Source organism: Anabrus simplex, chromosome 1 (assembly GCF_040414725.1).
Source record: "Anabrus simplex isolate iqAnaSimp1 chromosome 1, ASM4041472v1, whole genome shotgun sequence".
Lineage (NCBI taxonomy): Eukaryota > Metazoa > Arthropoda > Insecta > Orthoptera > Tettigoniidae > Anabrus > Anabrus simplex.
The window spans coordinates 1,626,531,367-1,626,553,121 of record NC_090265.1 but is presented as its reverse complement, the minus strand read 5'-3'; positions in this window follow the sequence as shown (position 1 = coordinate 1,626,553,121).

Genomic DNA, 21,755 nt, shown 5'->3' with positions numbered 1-21,755 from the left:
CTCACATTACATTACTTTTCGGATAATTATGTGACAGCTACATACATAGCATTTAGCTCACATATGCCTACTGGGTGGGCCAATTTTCGTGAAGAGTATGATGATTCTGTATTTCATATAAGTAATTGAAAGTATGAATTATGCATGTGAAAATTCCAAATTGACTTAACATCGATTAAAAGAGAAAAATCAAACGTAAAAGGGATACAGATACGGCAAAAAGTCATAAGACCAAGGTTGTAGATCATTCCAAATTAAACGGAGATTGTGCAATCCGTTATGTGATAGGAATTTCCGAAGGTCTGCACCATCATTAAAATTGCCTGCATATTTCGATATTCTTCGGGGATAAAAATTGAAAAATGTAATGATCTAGGATGTTTTCCGTTCGTTACAGGCTAAAACGTATAATTTTGTCAAATTTCAATTATCTTCTTTTTCTTCCGGCAGATTATGCCGCAATCTGGATTTTGGGCGAGGCGGGTAAAAATTAGGACTTTCAGGAAACTAAACCAAAAATTATGGAGATGGTCATTATTACCCCTTAAACGGAAAGCTGTACGAAAATTTCGCCAAAATAGTCAGTGTAGAGGCACACAGTCGTTACGATTTGATTTATATAGATAAGGAATCTGCTCCATGTAAAACACCTTTTGGGCTGTCCGCTGGACTTAACCTGCAAAAGTGACGATTCATGATATCTCCCTTATTAATCCTCCTGACGAAAAAATGCACATGAAAAAAAGGTTTAGAGGTGGAATTCCATCACGTTTGGTCGATTTCCAGTCAGGTTGGTCTTGTTCTGTATACATTGTGGAAGAGTAAAATCACCATTTGTGTTCCCCATAAACCGCCAGTCCATTCCGGAACATGAAATGTTATTTACGTTTAAAACCTACCTTTGGACGGGTGGATGCTAAATATAAATTTTGGTTCGAATGTCTTCAGTAGTTTTCATGTTGTAAGGAATACGCTTTACACGCACCCGCTGGTGAGTCAAGTCCGATGGGACTTGTACAGAAAAACGGTCCGTTAATGATATCTCCCTTATTAATCCTCGTATCGAAATGATGCACATGAGAAAAAAGGTTTAGAAATTAATTTCTACCAAGGTAGGTAGATTTCCATTAAGTTTGGTTGTGTATATTTTGTGGAAGTGCAAAATCACTGTTTCGGTTTCGTATAAACCCCCAGTCAGTTCAGGGATTTAGAAACAATATTTGCCCTAAAACCTATCAAGGACAGGTGTATTCTAAATATGAGTCTTGGTGGAAATACATACAGTAGTTTGTAGCATACGCGTACATACGGCGTAATTAAGGAAGAAAATAATACAGTTAAGAAAGTTGAAAGTAATAGAAAATGGATTATAACTGAGGACAGCCGGATAACGACAAATATGTAAATGCCAAGTGAATGTATTGGAAAATCAAAGGCCCCTCAATAAATTATGCTGGTGTGAGTTATGGATATAATAAAGCGGTAACAGAGGAGAAATTTAGGTCCAGTGATTCTTAGGTAAACAAATAATAAGAAGATGACTAATGGTGTTATTACTTAATCTATTCGAGGGCGGTTATAACATCCAACGATATTCCGCCAATATCCCGCAGATAGGCCGATTGACGCCTCTCTTGTCTTCTACCCAAGGAACAACCACGAATGTAAAAGCATGATGAGGAAAATGGCAATACGTTACTTCCCTACTGGCATGCAGTCAGAGACGTTGCCATGGTAACCTGTAGGTTCGTTGTCGGTCTGTCGGTCACTCAATGCAGAGCATGATACCAGCGGAAAATTGTAAATTTCTCCGTCATGTGACGAGTAAGGTAAATTATGAACATAACGAAAGTTGTTTATAATGAAGAGACGTTTCACGTACGGTAAACGACGTTTACAGAAAATCAATAGTATAAGATATTCAAAGATATTAAAATGATATGCATATCGAAACCTTCTCCGGGATGAGTATACTCCAAATGTGAAGTTTGGTTGAGATCTATCCAGCCGTTTCGAAGTGATGGTGGAAAAACCATTCTAGTTTTCCTATAAACCCCCAGTCTATTCCAAGATTTTAAAATAATATGCATATCGGAACCTTTCCCGGGATAAGTATACTCTAAATATGAAGTTTGGCTGAGATCTATCCAGCTGTTTCGACGTGATGGTGGAAAAACCATTCAGGTTTTCCTATAACCCCCCGTCTATTCAAAGATTTTAAAATGATATGCATATCGAAACCTTCCCGGGATGAGTATACTCTAAATATGAAGCTTGGTTGTGATCTATCCAGCCGTTTCGACGTGATGGTGGAAAAACCATTCTGGTTTTCCTATAAACCCCCCGAGTATTCAAAGATTTTAAAGTGATATGCATATCGAAACCTTCCCCGGGATGAGTATACTCTAAATATGAAGTTTGGTTGAGATCTGTCCAGCCGTTTCGACGTGATGGTGGAAAAGACAAACAGACAAACAGACAGACAGACAAACAGACACGAAACGTAAAAACCACCGATTCGGCCTTGAGTTGACCTAAAATGGATAAATATCTGAAAAACTGGCAAAACAAAATAAATTACAGACAGCGGACCCCCTACAATTTTATTTATATAGATTATCCTCTCTCTCCTTATTATCATTCTTCCCACCCGATTTTACCAGAAATTATTCTCTGTACCTTCATATCCATTACTTCTAACATCTAAATAGTGTATCTTGAGTCCGATCATATTTTATTCTCACCGAGTAAAGTTTATCCGAAAACAAACCGATGTAAAGAGAGTTTAGTACAATAGTCCGATAGTCGCATGTTTGCTATTATATAATAAACTTTTCATTCGACGCTGTAAATAGGTTTTTTTTTTTTGTTGGTGTCATCTATGTGTAATCAAGTTTAATATACTGCACTTGGAATTTCAAATTTATATCGAATTTTAAAATGTTAACTAAACATTTCACATAGTAAATTTTAATTTAATTTCTCCCAGACATCTGAGTAGCTTCGGAGCATTCAACGCTCTTGAAGTAGCCTTGTTAGGAATCTGATATAATTTAGGAAATACAAATTACTAACGAATATTTTTGGTGCAGGAAACCTCTATACAGGCCGGCGTACTTTTACCACGGTCGATAAACCAGAGACATGGATATATCGGCTATCAACTTCTTATCAATGAACTTATGACACTGCTGTGCCCACGTAATCATGGTACCTGGGGTAGGACTAAACTATTAACACGTATGTACATGTATTTTCGGGTCTATGTTTCGAAATATAACATAGCTAGTTATGTGCCAGATCCATCTGGAAATGTTTTTTAGAGGTGACGTCGTTTCGGAAGTCAGACAGACAGATGGACGGACAGATAGACATCATTTCGTTTATAAATATAGAATATAGGGATTTCTTTGCGCTGTTAGTTTAACACACTAAAACACCGATTATTTTCGGTGACGCAAGGATGTTAAAAGTGCTAGGATGGGGAAGGTAGCGGCCATGCCTTTAATTAAGATATAGCTTCAGCATTTGATTGAGTGAAATGTGAACCGACGGAAACCATCTACAGGGCTGCAGACGGTGATTTGCGAACCCACCATCTCCTGAATGTAAGTTCATAGTTATGCAACATGATCTGCGTAGTCAGCCCAAGAAATATATCGACAAAATACTCTAGAATTTCTAAGTTACTCCTTTAGGAAAGCCTCCGCGGTTCAGGAGGCAGCGCGCCGGCCTCTCACCGCTGGGTTCCGTGGTTCAAATCCCGGTCAATCCATGTGAGATTTGTGCTGGACAAAGCGGAGGCGGGACAGGTTTTCCTCCGGGTACTCCGGTTTTCCCTGTCATCTTTCATTCCAGCAACACTCTCCACTATCATTTCATTAATCATTCATTAATCATTGCCCCAGAGGAGTGCGACAAGCTTCGGTAGCCGGCACAATTCCCATCCCCGCCGCTAGATGGTGGCTTCATTCATTCCATTCCTGACCCGGTCGGTTGACTGGAAACAGGCTGCGGATTTTCGATTTTTTTCTTTAGGAAAATATTTGTTTCATATAATTTTTACTTATTGTGGAGTTATTAATTATTTTCTAAAGAAGATTAGCGACAAACATATGATACAATGCGACGTAATAAGTGACATACATCGATATTGACAACCACATATTTGAAAATTGTGGAGATAAATATTATGTTCACTAGAAAGGAGTGAAATGTATTCTAAAAAAGAAAAAGAAAACTAGCAATTCTATGAATCGTTGAGTTGTACCTTTCACTTGATCAATAATAATAATAATAATAATAATAATAATAATAATAATAATAATAATAATAATAATAATAATAATAATACGAGGATTGAGGCAAAAGTCATGGCAACTATGTTTTTCTTGTAGATATGTGAACGGATTATAAACGTATATGTGTCGTGTGGAAGTTCTGCAGGCATAGTGTGTATGCAGAACAATAGATGGCTCTGTGACAGCTGGTAATAGCGCAGCGAGGGCTGTGAAGTCAGTCAGCTGGTGAGTGTCGTGCGTGATGGAAGTAACCCGTGTTGAGCAGCGCGCTTACATCAAAAGCATTTGGGAATAATGCCCTACCATACCGTACAGTAGCACGGTGGGTAGGAAAGTTTCAGCAAGGACGTGTGTCAACCAGTGATGAACAACATTCGGGACGACCTGTCAGTGTGCGGACCGACGTGGCAGGGGCCGTCATCGAGCAGCTCCAGGTTGAAGACAGATGATGGACGCTACTGGAGTTAGAGAGGGCAAGTGGCATCGAGAAACGCACCGTCCGCAGGATATTGCGTAATGAGCTGCAACTGCGCAAAATCGTATCGCGGTGGGTACCGCATGCACTGACGGAAGTTCAAACGTGGGTGCGCTATGCAGTATGCTCCGACCACCTTGCACGCTGGCAACAGGACGGCAATCAATTCTTGTCACGAATATTCGCCATCGATGAATTTTGGGCCAGGGCATACGAACCAGAACTGAATCGTCAGTCCGCGGAGTAGCGACATGCTGGATCACCAAGGAGGCAGAAGGTCCGTCAGAATCCTTCCCCAGTCGAATTGAGGGTGATCGTCGCGTATGACGTCAGGGGTGTCATTGTTTGCCACCTTGTTCCACATGGCAGAACAGTGACCGCACAGTACTACAGGGACTTCCTGGTACAACAGGTACGACGTGGCGTACGGGAGAAACGCTCGGATCTTGTGGACAGTGCAATAATCCTGCACGGCAATGCAAAACCACATAAAGCAGAGCATGTAGCGCAGCTACTGCGACGTTGAGGACGGGAAGAATTGGAGCACCCAACGTACTCTCCCGACAGTTCACCCTGTGACTTTGATCTCATTCGAAAGATTAAGGAACCACTACGTGGTAGGCGGTTTGCAACACGAGAGGACATTGCTAATGCTGTGCGCCAACAGGTGACCCGATTCACACATGGTGCGGCAAATGCTGAGGCAGATGGTATTCAGCATCTCCCACATCGTTGGCAGCATGTGGTGTCAGTAGCAGGGGACTACATAGAGGGTCTTTAGGCCCAGGTTTGTCATGTCAACTTTGTGTGTACTGTGTTGTCATTCTTTTGCACCGGGAAGGCCATATTGCCCTGTATACTAAAGTAATAAATTAGCGTGTTACGATATTTCAGTGCTATTCATTGTCCATACATGTAGTTAACACCTTGTCCTTTCGTCTGTATATATCACATTTTCCAACCGGACTGGTATCTTCAAGAAAAAAATACTTGCCATGACTTTTACCCCAACCTTCGTATTAATAATAATAATAATAATAATAATAATAATAATAATAATAATAATAATAATAATAATAATAATAATAATACGTATATTTTCAATATTCATTTTATTGAATATATACAGTATTTAGAAGACACTGTTTCTTACGTCTATAGTTATACGTTTTCCTCAATATTTGAAAGGAGAAAAATCGTTGACTAACACTTACTTATATTGAATTTATTATTATTATTATTATTATTATTATTATTATTATTATTATTATTATTATTATTATTATTATTATTATTATTATTATTATTATTATTTGTACGGCTCCTTGATTTAATGCTCAATGTAACATTGTTCATTTTAGGAGGCTCCGGAGTCCGACAAGCATCTTTCAAATGTATGGATATCTCTAAAATCTGTCACATTATCTCCAGCCAGGATTCTAATTAGTTGAGAAACACACTGTGCAATCAGATCTAGGTACTTTTTGTGTTGAATGCGCACTGCCCTTGTAAATAGAATTAGAGCAGCAGCTGCAACACGTGTAATGTTGGAGAAGTTGGGAAAAGGGCTAATGAGGAGTCTGGGTATTATGTGAAGAGCAGAAAGGCTTATTTTGAACAGCTCATTGGAATTCTCCGTACAGTCGGAGCCCATGGAATTGGTCACCATTCCATCTACTTGCTTTCAACGTAGAGTATACACGGAGACTGAACTTAAAAGGCTACTTCAGGAGTGTCAAACAAATGGCATGTGGTGTCATTCAAAATGGCCTGCAACAAAATGTGAAGTTTCTATAAAGTTTGACCCCATCTTATTATTTATTTATTTATTTATTTATTTATTTATTTATTTATTTATTTATTTATTTATTTATTTATTTATTAAGTGGCGTTGTTAGGGCTCTTGGCCCTCTATTACACTTAACCACAAACATTTTTTTAAATTTTACAGTATTAATCTAAAATATCATTGTAATCAATTACTGTTATTGAGATATGTAAGTTAGATCAGTAATTACAATAATACAATTAATTAAGGTTACTACTGATGAAAAATTATAGGATATATAGCGAGTGGATAATAAAAAAATATGAACTTATAACCTAAAGAATATATTTACAACTAGCTTAAAGGAAAACTTATTCAATTATAAGGCTAAAATAAATGAAATGAATATTAGTGTGTTACGATCTGAGTATACTAAAATCGATGTTACAATGTAGTCTATTTCTACGAACAGTCTATAGCCTTAAATGAAAGTAGCAAGAACGTAAATGGGATAGCCTAAGAACTTAAATCTAGTACGTAATTTTTGGTTTCATTCACACATCATTCACTCTTACATTCATTCGAATCAACTGTATGTACTCTGGAGGAATTTACGGTAGGCTGCTTTAAATGCCCTAGACGAGCAAGCCTTTTTAATAGCTTCCGGGATCGTATTCCATAATAATAATAATAATAATAATAATAATAATAATAATAATAATAATAATAATAATAATAATAATAATAATAACACTAGTAATAATAATAATAATAATAATAATAATAATAATAATAATAATAATAATAAGTAGTAGTAGTAGTAGTATATTTGCCTTCATTCATAGAGGCGAAGTTAGGGATCATGGTCCTCCCTTCCTATTAACCACACCTCTTTAACAGCGTACATGTGAGAAGAATATTCTTATGGAGATGGTCACACCAAGGCGACTTAAAATAATTTTTTCCATTTATGGTTTTAATGTTATGGGGGAGAAATTCCCATATTCCAGCTCCTTTTGCAAAAAAGGAACGGCTATATGCTGCTTACCTGCTTAGAGGAATAGCAAGGGTGCTACCGGAGCATGTGCTATGCTAGTGTAGAGAGAATAGGAAATTCAGTTGTGAAGGTAAGTAATAGGGAATACCCTCGTTTAATTTTAAAAAGGTTAATACTGTCACGTCATGGTTTCTATTTTATTCAAATTTTAGGAGGGAAAGTTGACGATAATAAGGGGTAACGTGAACATTATAATATAAGGATAAAAACTGGTTCGATAGAAGGCATTTCGGTTTTAGGAAAGGTTATTCCACTGAAGCTCAACTTGTAGGATTCCAGCAAGATATAGCAGATATCTTGGATTCTGGAGGTCAAATGGACTGTATCGCGATTGACCTGTCTAAAGCATTTGATAGGGTGGATCATGGGAGACTACTGGCAAAAATGAGTGCAATTGGACTTGACAAAAGAGTGACTGAATGGGTTGCTATATTTCTGGAAAATAGATCTCAGAGAATTAGAGTAGGTGAAGCTTTATCTGACCCTGTAATAATTAAGAGGGGAATTCCTCAAGGCAGTATTATCGGACCTTTATGTTTTCTTATATATATAAATGGTATGAGTAAAGGAGTGGAATCGGAGGTAAGGCTTTTTGCGGATGATGTTATTCTCTATAGAGTGATAAATAAGTTACAAGATTGTGAGCAACTGCAGCGTGACCTCGAAAATGTTGTGAGATGGACAGCAGGCAATGGTATGATGATAAACGGGGTTAAAAGTCAGGTTGTGAGTTTCACAAATAGGAAAAGTCCTCTCAGTTTTAATTACTGCGTTGATGGGGTGAAAGTTCCTATTGGGGATTGTACCGGGCGGTACACCTCCATGCCGCTAATTTAAAATTTGCGCCAGTTGAAATTCCTCTGCTGGAGGAAGTCTGAACTTTATATACGCTATTAATTCGCTACCTTCTCAAAAGATGTCACCACGTGGAAAATTTTGAGTTTTTGAACTGTCATTTTTGATGTGTTTTTGTTTTGCTTGAAGTAAGAAGTGTGAACTTTCTCTTCTAGAGGACACTACTGAAGATCAACAATAGTGCACCCTAGTGCGAAGTCAAAGAACTATTTTGTTGGAGAAATTTTTATTTCAAATGTTTGTCCTTGCTAAATTTTTTTCAGTTATTGTTTAAGTTGGCTGTATACCCCTCTCTTTCCCCTTGTTTTGGATTTATCCAATCCCGAATTTCTTTGAGTTATTTCCGACCAATCCGATGTATCTTCCCCCAACTTGGATATGTTTCGGTACCCTAGCCAATAAAGAATGTGCGGGAGGGTGTTTTCATTCCCCTAACGCCTAGAAACTTCTGCGAGAGGATATAAACTGCTGATTTTAGGGTCTCCGGGCCACTTCTGTTCCATCTTTCAGTGTATTAAGTACATAGCAGGAGGCGGGAAGCGCCTCTTTCCTCGGCAGCGGTCAACAACAAGGTAATGGCCGATTAATAACTTCTTTCTTTGCTAGCTCAGCAGTTTAACTCTCGGGGCGGGTTCTAAGCTTTCCACCATGTAACCGTTTCCTAAATGTAACTACTCTTTTCATTTATTCTCTTTTAAAGCTACATACTGGGATAGAGAGTGCTAACCCTCTCGAGCTCCCACTCATATTGTTTTGAGGTGAACTTATTTTTCTCAACCTATTCTTCGATAACGTAAAACAAATTGTTCTCTTCTTAAGTCACCTCTTTAGTATGGGATTAGCCCTTGTATTAACGGCCTAGTGCCAAGTAGGTCTTAATCAAAGTGTATTAGGAGTGCAAGTTCGCCTCCTCTCAAATTGTTATTTTAGAGGTCATTTAATTAACCTGCTTTTCATTTAATAGACCTCAGTAGATTGGGTATTTTACCCCTGTGTTTATGTCCGTTGAGGACAACTTGAAGGTGGAGTTTGGTGTGGCCTGGGAGAGGCTTAAATTTGAGAGCGAGTGGCTCTTTTGAAAACTGAGTGTTGTACGCCTCGTGGAGGCTTTTCAGTGTAATTTGGAGCAAGGGATCCTAGGCATGAATGGGGTTTTCTGCCCCTCTGTTGAAACTTGTATTTGGGGTAAAACTGAGCTGATTGCCCAAGCAGTGTAAAGTCAGGGCGCGAAGCCCAAATCCTGTAAATATTGTAACTCCCCTTTTGATTTGCTACTTTGTACCTGCCATGCTTGTTATTTCTTTGTTTTTGAAAAGAAAATATAACCTTGTTAAATTTTACATTAACTTTGATTCCGTAGTTTGAGACCCGTTCACGCCCGCACCTTCTTTCACCTCTACCTACCACTAAAACACGGTAACAGGGATCATTGTAAGTATCTAGGTGTTAATATAAGGAAAGATCTTCATTGGGGTAATCACATAAATGGGATTGTAAATAAAGGGTACAGATCTCTGCACATGGTTATGAGGGTGTTTAGGGGTTGTAGTAAGGATGTAAAGGAGAGTGCATATAAGTCTCTGGTAAGACCCCAACTAGAGTATGGTTCCAGTGTATGGGACCCTCACCAGGATTACCTGATTCAAGAACTGGAAAAAATGCAAAGTAAAGCAGCTCGATTTATTCTGGGTGATTTCCGACAAAAGAGTAGCGTTACAAAAATGTTGCAATGTTTGGGTTGGGAAGAATTGAGAGAAAGAAGAAGAGCTGCTCGACTAAGTGGTATGTTCCGAGCTGTCAGCGGAGAGTTGGCGTGGAATGACATTACTAGACGAATAAGTTTGAATGGCGTTCATAAAAGTAGGAAAGGTCACAATATGAAGATAAAGTTGGAATTCAAGAGGACATACTGGGGCAAATATTCATTTATAGGAAGGGGAGTTAGGGATTGGAATAACTTACCAATAATAACGTTCAATAAATTTCCAATTTCTTTGAAATCATTTAGGAAAAGGCTAGGAAAGCAACAGATAGGGAATCTGCCACGTGGGCGACTGCCCTAAATGCAGATCAGTATTGACTGATTGATTGACTATATTTAATACAAGAGTTGAAAAAATTGAAATGGCGTATGGCTTTTAGTGCCGGGAAATCCCAGGACGGGTTCGGCTCGCCAGGTGCAGGTCCTTTGATTTGAATCCCGTAGGTGACCTGCGCGTCGTGATGAGGATGAAATGATGAAGACCAGTCTTTGTGTGTGTGGTTGGGACCAGGACGGTATTGTGTATTATGAACACTTGAAGCCCGCTGAAACCTTTAAGGCACAACGCTATCGCCAACAAATGATTAATTTAAATCACTCATTGATCGGAAGACGACTGGAATGGGCTAGGAGACATGAGAAAGTGACTTTGTTACACGACAATGCGTCGTCTTCCACAGCAAAACCAGTGAAAGACGTTGAAATTGCTTGGATGGGACATCCTTCCGCACTCGCAGTACTTCCCCAACCTGGCGCCATCTGACTATCACCTCTTCTCATCAGTGGAGTAGGGTTGGGCACTATGTCCCTGTTTCGGCACAATGTGCCGGTGCACAGTTATGTTCCTCTGTTCCAGAACACCGAGTGTCAATTGTTCCGAAACATTCTCAAGCGAGCCGGAGACACTGACTCGCTGTCCCATCAGAAGCGCCACTATGCACTGCTCTTCGCCTACTAGCTGAACTGTGCAGCGGGCGCACGGGACGCGGGACTGTAACTGCGCAGAGTAGAGAGAACTTCGAGAGGCAACATTACATGCTCCGCGCCAGTGGGAACTGGGAATGTGCCTGTACGGAACGTGCTGTGTGGTGTATGCCTGTGTGTAGTTATGGCCATGGTCCAGCATAAAGCTGCAGGGAACGTGAACGAACAGTCGGAACACTGAAATTCGCGCCCAATAATCACGTTTAAAGGCTGCTTTTAGGTTAAGATTTTTCCGGTCAATATAAAATACACATAACACGGTTACAATGGCAGTGCAGGTGTTTAAAAGTAACCGATTCAGGAATATTTTCACCAGTTGAATGTATTGGCTTGTATTGTGAGTAATTAATATCTCGAAAATTTCCCTCAACACTTTCTCGGGGATTGACGTTAAACATTAATTTGGACTTTAAGGAAACTTTTAAGCCCAAGAAAAATATGGGTCGTCGCTTTAGTATTAAAAATATAACTGGATGAATACATTGTTGTACTTTCGTGCTGTTAGGCCGGGCGCACATTGAGAAGCAGTTGGCCGCAGAGCAGGGAAGAGCAGAGCAGAACAGCGCGAAGCTTACGAAACTGCGAAGTGGACGTGAGCGCCCATTGCCACGCAGGGTTTCGACGGTTTTCAGAAATAACATGTTTTATTTAGACTCTGTGATACTGGGGCATCCAGTATAAAGAGGCTCTTTTTTTTCTTCAAGCATTCGCGATTTTTCTCATTTTGTCAGTCATCTTCACAATATCCCTTGTGCTGATGGCAACGCGGTTATTCAGCTTAAGACAACCGCAATAAAAACAACCACCTTCGTCAGTTTACAAGACTGAACAATATTTTCATGTTACCGATGTTCGGCATTCATATGGACTAACGAAAGAATTTAATTCATGATTACTTTTTATTTTTTTTACGTCGCACCGACACAGATAGGTCTTATGGCAACGATGGAATAGGAAAGGGCTAGGAATGGGAGGGAAGCGACCGTGGCCTTAATTAAGGTACAGGCCCCCAGCATTAGCCTGGTGTGAAAATGGGAAACTACGGAAAACTATCTTCACGGTTGCCGACAGTGTGGTTCGAACCCCCTATCTCCCGAATGCAAGCTCATAGCAAGGCGATCCTAACCGCACGACCAACTTGCATAGTAAATTCATTAATAGGATCACAATGGGGGAGAGGGGAAAATATGTATTTACAAATGTACTGCTAGATTTTCATCTAGTTGTCACAAGACACAAGATACTAAAATCAATCAACATTGACAATCTGTTGTGAACGCGTTTGCATTTGTATTTGACAAGACATGATAAATGATTTTCCGTATTTATCTCTTCACATAAATGTGATGATGGATGACGGCGACGGAGTCGGCGATGATGCTCTCCATAATCAGCATTAGATCTTTGTCTTCAATTCTGTATGTTGCGAGAACTTGGGTCACGGATTGTTTCATAGATATATGAGGATTACATTATTTTGTTTGCTGTTTGTTTAACGTCGCACTAACATATCGAAGGTTTTCGGCGACGGAAGAAGGGTGGAAGATTGGGAAGGTAGCGGGCGTGGCCTTAATTAAGGTACAGCCCCAGCATTCGCCTAGTGTGAAAATGGGAAACCACGAAAATCCATCTTCAGGGCTGCCGACAGTGGGGTTCGAACCCACTATCTCCCGAATGCAAGCTCACAGATGCGCGACCCTAACCGCACGGCCACTTGCTCGGTGGATTACATTTTAGTCCTTTCTCTAAACTACCTTGTTACGCAGCGTGAAAAAAATGACTGTAGTGCCTTATTCCCCGAATTTACATACCGATTTTCATTAAATTTTGTTCAGCCATTTTCTCACGAACATACATACATACATACATACATACATACATACGTACGTACGTACGTACGTACATACTGCATTGCAGTCCACGGTTCAGACGGTTCCGGGTTCGATTCCCGGCTGGGTCGGGGATTTTAATCGCGTCTGAATAATTCTTCTGGCTTGGGACTGGGTGTTTGTCCCAACATATTCATATTCAGACAACATACTACATTACAACCACCAAATAAACACACAACACTGATTACATCCCTCTATATAGGGTTGCGTCGGGAAGGACATCCGGCCGTAAAACAGGGCCAAATCCACATGTGCGACACATTTCGCACCCGCGACCCCACAGATGAGGGAAAAGTGGGGAAGAAGAAGAAGGAAATTACTATTAGCTTCCGGAATCCGCACGAATCCACCACTCTTACTTGGATCAAAGGACACTCATTTCCTTTTTCGGTATTCTACATCACCTAAACTATGGAAGTTTGGACACCTATCAAAATAAAATTCTGGATGAATGCCCCCCCCCCCAAACTGAAATCCTGGCTACGCTACTGGTCCACATGATTCACCTACAAAACATGGTGAGACTGAATGGCTGTGGTAATTTTCTCCTCCATTTCTTAACTAACTGCGTGACACGTGCGCAGGAAACTGTGTTTCGAAGACTGCGCGTGGTAGGTGGAAGTAGGTGCAGAACCGGCCTGCTCTGCTCTGTCCTGCCCTGTCTGTCAACTTGCGATGGTGCAATGATTTGTGTGGATTACAAAAATCTGCTCTGCGCTGCACTGCTTTAGCTGCTTCGCCTGCGTCCCAATGTTATACTCTCTGCACTTGAATTCCTTCCCTCTCAACTTCCATTTACTTACTTCAATATCTCGAAAATTTCCTTCAACACTTTCTCGGAGATTGACGTTAAAAATTAATTTGGACTTTAAGGAAACGTTTAAGCCCAAGAAAAATATGGGTCGTCGTTTTGGAATTAAAAATATAACTGGATGAAAACATTGATGTACTTTCGTGCTGTTATGCTCTCTGCACTTCGAATTCCTTCCCTCTCAACTTCTATTTACTTTCTTCAATATCTCGAAAATTTCCCTCAACACTTTCTCGGAGATTGACGTTAAAAATTAATTTGGACTTTAAAGAAACGTTTAAGCCCAAGAAAAATATGGGTCATCGCTTTGGAATTAAAGATATAACTGGATGAAAAATGTTGACACTCCAACACAGGGCGGCACACAGCCGGTATCGACAGGCAGACACAGCCAAGGCCAACTAATCTATCTAGTGCGGCCTTGGCACAGCACGTTCGGTTCACTCACATTCCAGCTGAAGCGGAGCGTGTCCTGTTGCCTCTCGAAGTTCTCTCTAGGACGCAGTTACAGTTCTGTGTCCTGTGTCCCGTGTCTCGGCACTCTGTACCGAAACACTCCGCCTCAAGTTCCTAATGTTGCGGAACAAGTAAATGTTCCGGTCTGCCCAACCCTACAATGGAGCACGCGCTCACAGAGCAGCACGTCAGCAGCTTTCGAGGAAGTTGGAAAATGACTCGACGAATGGTTTGACGCAAAACGCAAGCAGTTTCTCTGCCATGGTGTTCATTTCTTACCTGAAGGATGGGCGACGTGTGTAGAAGCCGACTGCCAATATTTTCAATAAACAAAAATGAACTTCCCTTGAAAATTACGTGTACTCTTTACCACAAAAACTGGCAGAAACTTATGCATACACCTGGCATAACCTTCCAAACTCCCTGAACTTCAGCCAGCTAGTTCGATTGCTTTTCAAATAACTTCTCAATGTAATCGAACTGTTTCTTCCGAGGTTCTACGCTGCTCCTGTGTTTCCACTGTCTTCACTGAACAATCCCTGGATCCCATCGACTGGGATCAGTGCAATTTCAATTTAACAACTTCCTCTAGAACACGGGCGTAAAAGCTTGTCCACCGGAAGCAAAGTGCCCGTGGTACAAATACCTGTGCACGAGGGCGCAAGTCGCTTCCCCTCTATCAGCTTGTACTTCCTCACGTTGCTGACCCAGGGTTTGCACGCCTAGCGGTGATAGGCTCCAGTTACCTGTTTATCTCTACAAGTAATGGTTGAAACATTCGGCTGCATAGGCTGTGGCATAAGGATTGACACATTTTATTTTTATTTTTATTTTTATTTTTTCAATTTGCTTTACGTCGCACGACACAGATTGACCATGTAATAACAAAGGGCTAGAAGTGGGAAGGAAGTGGCTGTGGCCTTAGTTAATGGGAAACCAGGGAAACCCATCTTCAGAGCTGCCGACAGTGGGGTTCGAGCCCACTATCTCCCGAATGCAAGGTGACAGCTGCGCGATCCTATCCGCACGGCCATTTGCTCGGTCACAGTAATTTGTTATTGCATATTTGTGTACGGTACTTCTGAATTAACAAGTTTGCTTGAAGAGATGATACTTTTATCTAAGTCTATTTTCTTGGGTTTAATTGTTTTAAAATGACTGTTTGGAACAGAAGCAATTTGGTAGCGGCATCATATTCGGTATCATTCTGCTTCATAATTGTTCGTACGAGAATTGAGCGTGTTAATCCCCATTGCTTATGGCAATATTTAAAGTAATTATTTATTTTCCTGGTACACGGTGATTACAAAGCATGTTGTTCGGCACATTTTATAAAATCGCCATGCTGAACAGATGTAATTACAGTATGCACGTTCTTACATGAAATAATATATACACGTATTGCACGCAGTACCATAGTTATAAACGTGTAACGTACACCTCGAGGCTTGTGCTATCTGATAACGTCAGGGACTAACGCTCGTAACAGCTAGTTCTGGTGCACGCAGAGCTGTCAATCAGCTCGTGGTGTTGACATGCATGCTCTAGAACGTCTTCTGTTCGCATTCTTCTTCGGATTTCCTCTGGGCGAATCTTATCTCCGAAGCTGATGGCTGGTAATCATCTCTTCATAAAGGACTGTGTGGCATACATCGTTAAATTTAGACTGCTCGTCCACTGCAAGCGACTACGCGCGATTACTAGTTCAGGCGACTACGTGCGTGCTAGCGCGACTGATTCGAAAGCGAAGAATTTAACGGAACCGCGTCCACTGCAAGCGACCTCGAGCAGCCGACTTCGCGCGATTGTAGGCCACAACCAAGGTAGGTAGAGTAAGCTACGTACCTTGGGCCACAACAGGCGACAAGCGACAGATCCCACTCGAATGGGATTTGCCGCGTGCAGTCGCCTGTACTCCACGGTTCCTGCAAGCATCCGGGTGTCCGTCGACGTCATATGCAACATTATTTTTATTATTACTACATTTGTCAGGATCTAGATGGTGAAAAGATGATAAGTGCAGTTTGTGAAAGAACACCACTATGGAATGTTGTTGTTTGAGTCATCAGTCCATAGACTGGTTTTATGCAGCTCTCCATGCCACCCTATCCTGTGCTAACATTTTCATTTCTACGTAACTACTGCATCCTACATCTGCTCTAATCTGCTTGTCATATTCATATCTTGGTCTACCCCTACCGTTCTTACCCCCTACACTTCCTTCAAAAACCAACTGAACAAGTCCTGGGTGTCTTAAGATGTGCCCTATCATTCTATCTCTTCTTCTCGTCAAATTTAGCCAAATCGATCTCCTCTCACCAATTCGATTCAGTATCTCTTCATTCGTGATTCGATCTATCCATCTCACCTTCAGCATTCTTCTGTAACACCACATTTCAAAAGCTTCTACTCTCTTTCTTTCTGAGCCAGTTATCGTCCATGTTTCACTTCCATACAATGCCACGCTCCACACGAAAGTCTTCAAAAACATCTTTCTAATTCCGATATCAATGTTTGAAGTGAGCAAATTTCTTTTCTTAAGAAAGCTCTTCCTTGCTTGTGCTAGTCTGCATTTTATGTCCTCCTTACTTCTGCCATCGTTAGTTATTTTACTACCCAAGTAACAATATTCATCTACTTCCTTTAAGACTTCATTTCCTAATCTAATATTTCCTGCATCACCTGCCTTCGTTCGACTGCACTCCATTACTTTTGTTTTGGACTTATTTATTTTCATCTTGTACTCCTTACCCAAGACTTCATCCATACCATTCAGCAACTTCTCGAGATCTTCTGCAGTCTCAGATAAAATAACAATATCATCGGCAAATCTCAAGGTTTTGATTTCCTCTCCTTGGACTGTGATTCCCTTTCCAAATTTCTCTTTGATTTCCTTTACTGCCTGCTCCATGTAAACATTGAAAAGGAGAGGGGACAAACTGCAGCCTTGCCTCACTCCTTTCTGGATTGCTGCTTCTTTTTCACAGCCCTCGATTCTTATCACTGCAGACTGATTTTTATACAGATTGTAGATAATTCTTCGTTCTCGGTATCTGATCCCTATCATCTTCAGAATCATAAATAGCTTGGTCCAATCAACATCATCGAATGCCTTTTCTAGATCTACGAATGCCATGTACGTGGGCTTGTCCTTCTTGATTCGATCCTCTAAGATCAGACGTAAAGTCAGGATAGCTTCACGTGTTCCTACATTTCTTCTGAAGCCAAATTGAAGATAAACGCTATCATTCTCGAGATATACAACGCAACTATGTTCGAATGTCGCAGCGGAAGTGGGTGTTGATAATGGTAGGTACTCTTATTAAATTATGATTTATTTATTTACTTATATAATATGCCGGACTGAGTAGCTTAGACGGTAGAGCGCTGGCCTTCTGAGCCCAACTTGACAGGTTCCATCCTGGCTCAGTCCTGTAGTATTTCAAGGTGCTCAAATACGTCAGCCTCGTGTTGGTAGATTTACTGGCACGTAAAGTAACTCGTGCAGGACAAAATTCCCCGTACCTCAACATCTCCAAGAACCACAAAAATGTAGTTAGTGGTATATAAAACAAATAACTTATTATAATTTATAATGTATTATTTTTATCATTTCAATACGATCTTTAATTCGATCTTTGATTCTTTAAAAAAATGAAAATAAAAAACGAAATAAAGTAAAATATATCAACACTTTTTAATGACTATTCATATCACTTACCTTAGAGTCACAGTTAAACGTTTTAGAGGTGTCATTGTCTCCATGAAGTTTGACGTTTTGTCTATTTTTTGGTCTATTCCATTCAAAATATAGTTAAACGTTTCTGGACGCTTCCGATTATAATCAAAGAACTTCTAGGGGTCTTTGTCCAAATCATTATGCAGATGATGGAATTCTCCCCTTGGCCTCCTTTTAGTTGATATTGGGCTTACCCAGCACCGATGTCTTCTTTTGCGATTTGTCTTCCAACGCCTCGTCAGGTAGGGACTCTCCAGAATGTGAACTAAATCCTCATCATCCATCCCACAGAATATCTAATACATTTTAATAACTTGACAACGTTTACTTCGGAAATACACACAGACCTGTACGGAGTACAGATGCGAACTGACAGCCGCGCGAAGTCGCCTGCAGTGGACGACCCCAGTCAGTGTAGTCGCATGAATCAAAGTCGCCTGTAGTCGCTTCATCTCGTAATCGCGTGTAATCGCTTCCAGTGGACGACCAGCCTTTTTTATGATCATGACAGTATAATTACCTGGCAGTATAACGGAAGCTAGTGACGCATTCCCACTGGGACTCTCCTCTCGGGAGGGCATAGTAATAGACTGCAGGGGCTCGGGTTTAAATTAGTAAATGTTTATTGGGCACGAGTCAAGCTCAGTCTTGGTAAAGGCAAAAGAGGCCAAAATATTTATATACGGCATTTTTTAATTCGTGATTTATAATTAATTTTTGAAACGCATTACAACAAGATTGAAGATATGCCCAGATCTGGCATCTCGAAAGTTAGTGTAAACACTGTTTGAATTATACATTGACCAAACGAACTCTCCGTGTGTTTGGGGTCCCGTAGCTGTGAGCTTGCATTCAGGAGATGGCAGGTACGAATCACATCGTCGGCAACACTGCAGATGGTTTTCCATGTTTTCCCACTTTCACACCAGCAAATTCTGGGACTGTCCCTTGACTAACATCCGGTCCCTACCTTCCCAGTTCTAGCCCTTTCCATCCTTGCATCGCCGAAAACTTGCGATGGGTTAGAGCGACGTTATACCACTAGCAAAAAATAAATAAATATTTACTGAGACGCCAGAGGTCATGGGATAGGGAGATAGTATCATGTAGACCCTCCTACAGCTCAACCAAGTACCACAGCTCGTTGTGGCATCGATTCCACAAGTGGAAGAAACGCCTCTGGAGAGGTTCTAGGCTATTCCGTTTGGATAGTTACCCTCGGCTTCCTGCTCTTTGTAGGTGCAGGGTCATGGGTGTGAATAGGCCTCACCACCACGTCGCATAAACGCTCAACACGGTTTATATCCAGCGAAAGAGGTGGCTACAGCAGTCGTTGAAACTCTCCAGAACGCTCCTCGAACTATTTCTGGACATTTTAGGCCGAATGACACGGTGCAGTATACTGCTGGAATATGTAATCATTGTAGGTGTACGTGAAGGGTATGAAGAAATGCAAGTTGTTACCAAACAGTTCAACGTAGTAGTCAGTGGGCAACGACCTGTTCAGATGGATCAGCGGATCCATTCCATGGGACTTGAACACACCCCACACCATTATGGAGCTACCGCCAGCCTGTATAGTGTCTTGTTGACACCTGCGCCATATCCAAACCTTACCATCAGCCCGAAACAACTGGAACAATGACTTCACTAGCAATGTCACGCACCCAGGTCAGACGCTGTGCCCACTGTCATGTTGTTAACAAGGGCACTCTGGTAGTCTTCTTATAGATGGATAGATAGATAGATAGATACAAGCTTGCATCCGGGAGATAGTGGGATCTAACCCCACTATTGGCAGCCCTGAAAATGGTTTTCCGTGGTTTCCCATTTTCACACCAGGCTAATTCTGGAGCTGTACCTTAATTAAGGCCATGGCCGCTTCCTTCCCATTCCTAAGCCTTTCCTATCCCATCGCCGCCATAAGACCTATCTGTATCGGTGCGACGTAAAGCAAATAGAAAAGAAAAATAGATAGATAGATAGATAGATAGATAGATAGATAGATAGATAGATAGATAGATAGATAGATAGATAGATAGATAGATACTGTAGTTAGATTTATCATCAACAGTTTATTTACATAATTATAGATGATTCAGCATTATATACAACAAATACACCTTAAATAAATAAAACTAATTTTCTTAAAATAATTACAAATTTTAAACTAAATCTAGAGGGTGTGTGAAAAATGCCCACCGATTCACCCGCCTCATTCAATAATTTCATTGCCCTCAGCAGCCATGCGTTTGCGCGAGCCACAGTTCTCACTTTCGGCAGATGGAAAATAAACCTTTGCCTGCTCCCATACCCACTGACGTTAAAAATTGTTGCACTGAGATGCTGGATGTGTGTGGTACCAAAAGCGTTGAATGTGGATGTGATACAAGCCAGTGTGGCTTGTCTGTTCCCGAGGACAATTGTAGCCAAACGCCGCTAAATGAGATCAATAAATATCCGTGGTCGGCCACTGCGTTGTTCACTATCGCTGGCAATGCCTTCCATGAAGTCTTTCCGTTACACACGTGACACAGTCGTTTGAAAAGTTTCTTTTTTCCCGCACAACTTCGATAGTGGAATGTTCTATTTATATGGCACGCATTATAATGCCCCTGGTCGGTAGATGCAGAGTGGGTTTCGGCCCATAAGTGACAACGGCTGGTCCGTGGTCCAGCACCTCTGCACTCTGACCGGCCAACCGAGTAGAGGAGGGGTAGTCACGTCTCTACCGTGGCTCTACGCCTCTGCATTCGGGAGACGGGACAGGGCTGGACCTCAGGCTGGCCCCAACCATCGGCTGTCCTGAAAATGATTTTCAATCAATCAATCAATCAATCAATCAATCAATCAATCAATCAATCAATCAATCAATCAATCAATCAATCAATCAATCAATCAATCAATCAATCAATCAATCAATCAATCAACAATCAATCAATCAACAATCAATCAATCAATCAATCAATCAATCAATCAATCAATCACTACTGATCTGCATTTAGGGCAATCGCCCAGGTGGCAAATTCCCTATCTCTTGTTTTCCTAGCCTTTCCTAAATGATTTCAAAAAATTTGGAAATTTATTGAACATCTCTATTGGAAAGTTATTCCAATCCCTATCTCCCCTTCCTATAAATGAATATTTGCCCTAATTTTTCCTCTTGAATTCCAACTTTATCTTCATTTTGTGATCTTTCCTACTTTTATAAACGCCACTCAAACTTATTCGTCTACTAATGTCATTCCACGCCATCTCTCCGCTGACAGCTCGGAACATACCACTTAGTCGAGCAGCTCTTCTTCTTTCTCTCAATTCTGCAATATTTTTGTAACGCTACTCTTTTGTCGGAAATCATCCAGAACAAATCGAGCTGATTTTCTTTGGATTTTTTCCAGTTCTTGAATCTGGTAATCCTGGGGAGGTTCCCATACACTGGAACCATACTCTAGTTGGGGTTTTACCAGTGACTTATATGCTCCCTCCTTTACATCCTTACTGCAACCCTTAAACACCCTCATAACCATGTGCAGAGATCTGTACCCTTTATTTACAATCTCATTTATGTGATTACCCCAATGAAGATCTTTCCTTATATTAACACCTAGATACTTACAATGATCATCAAAAAGAACTTTCACCCCACCAACGCAGT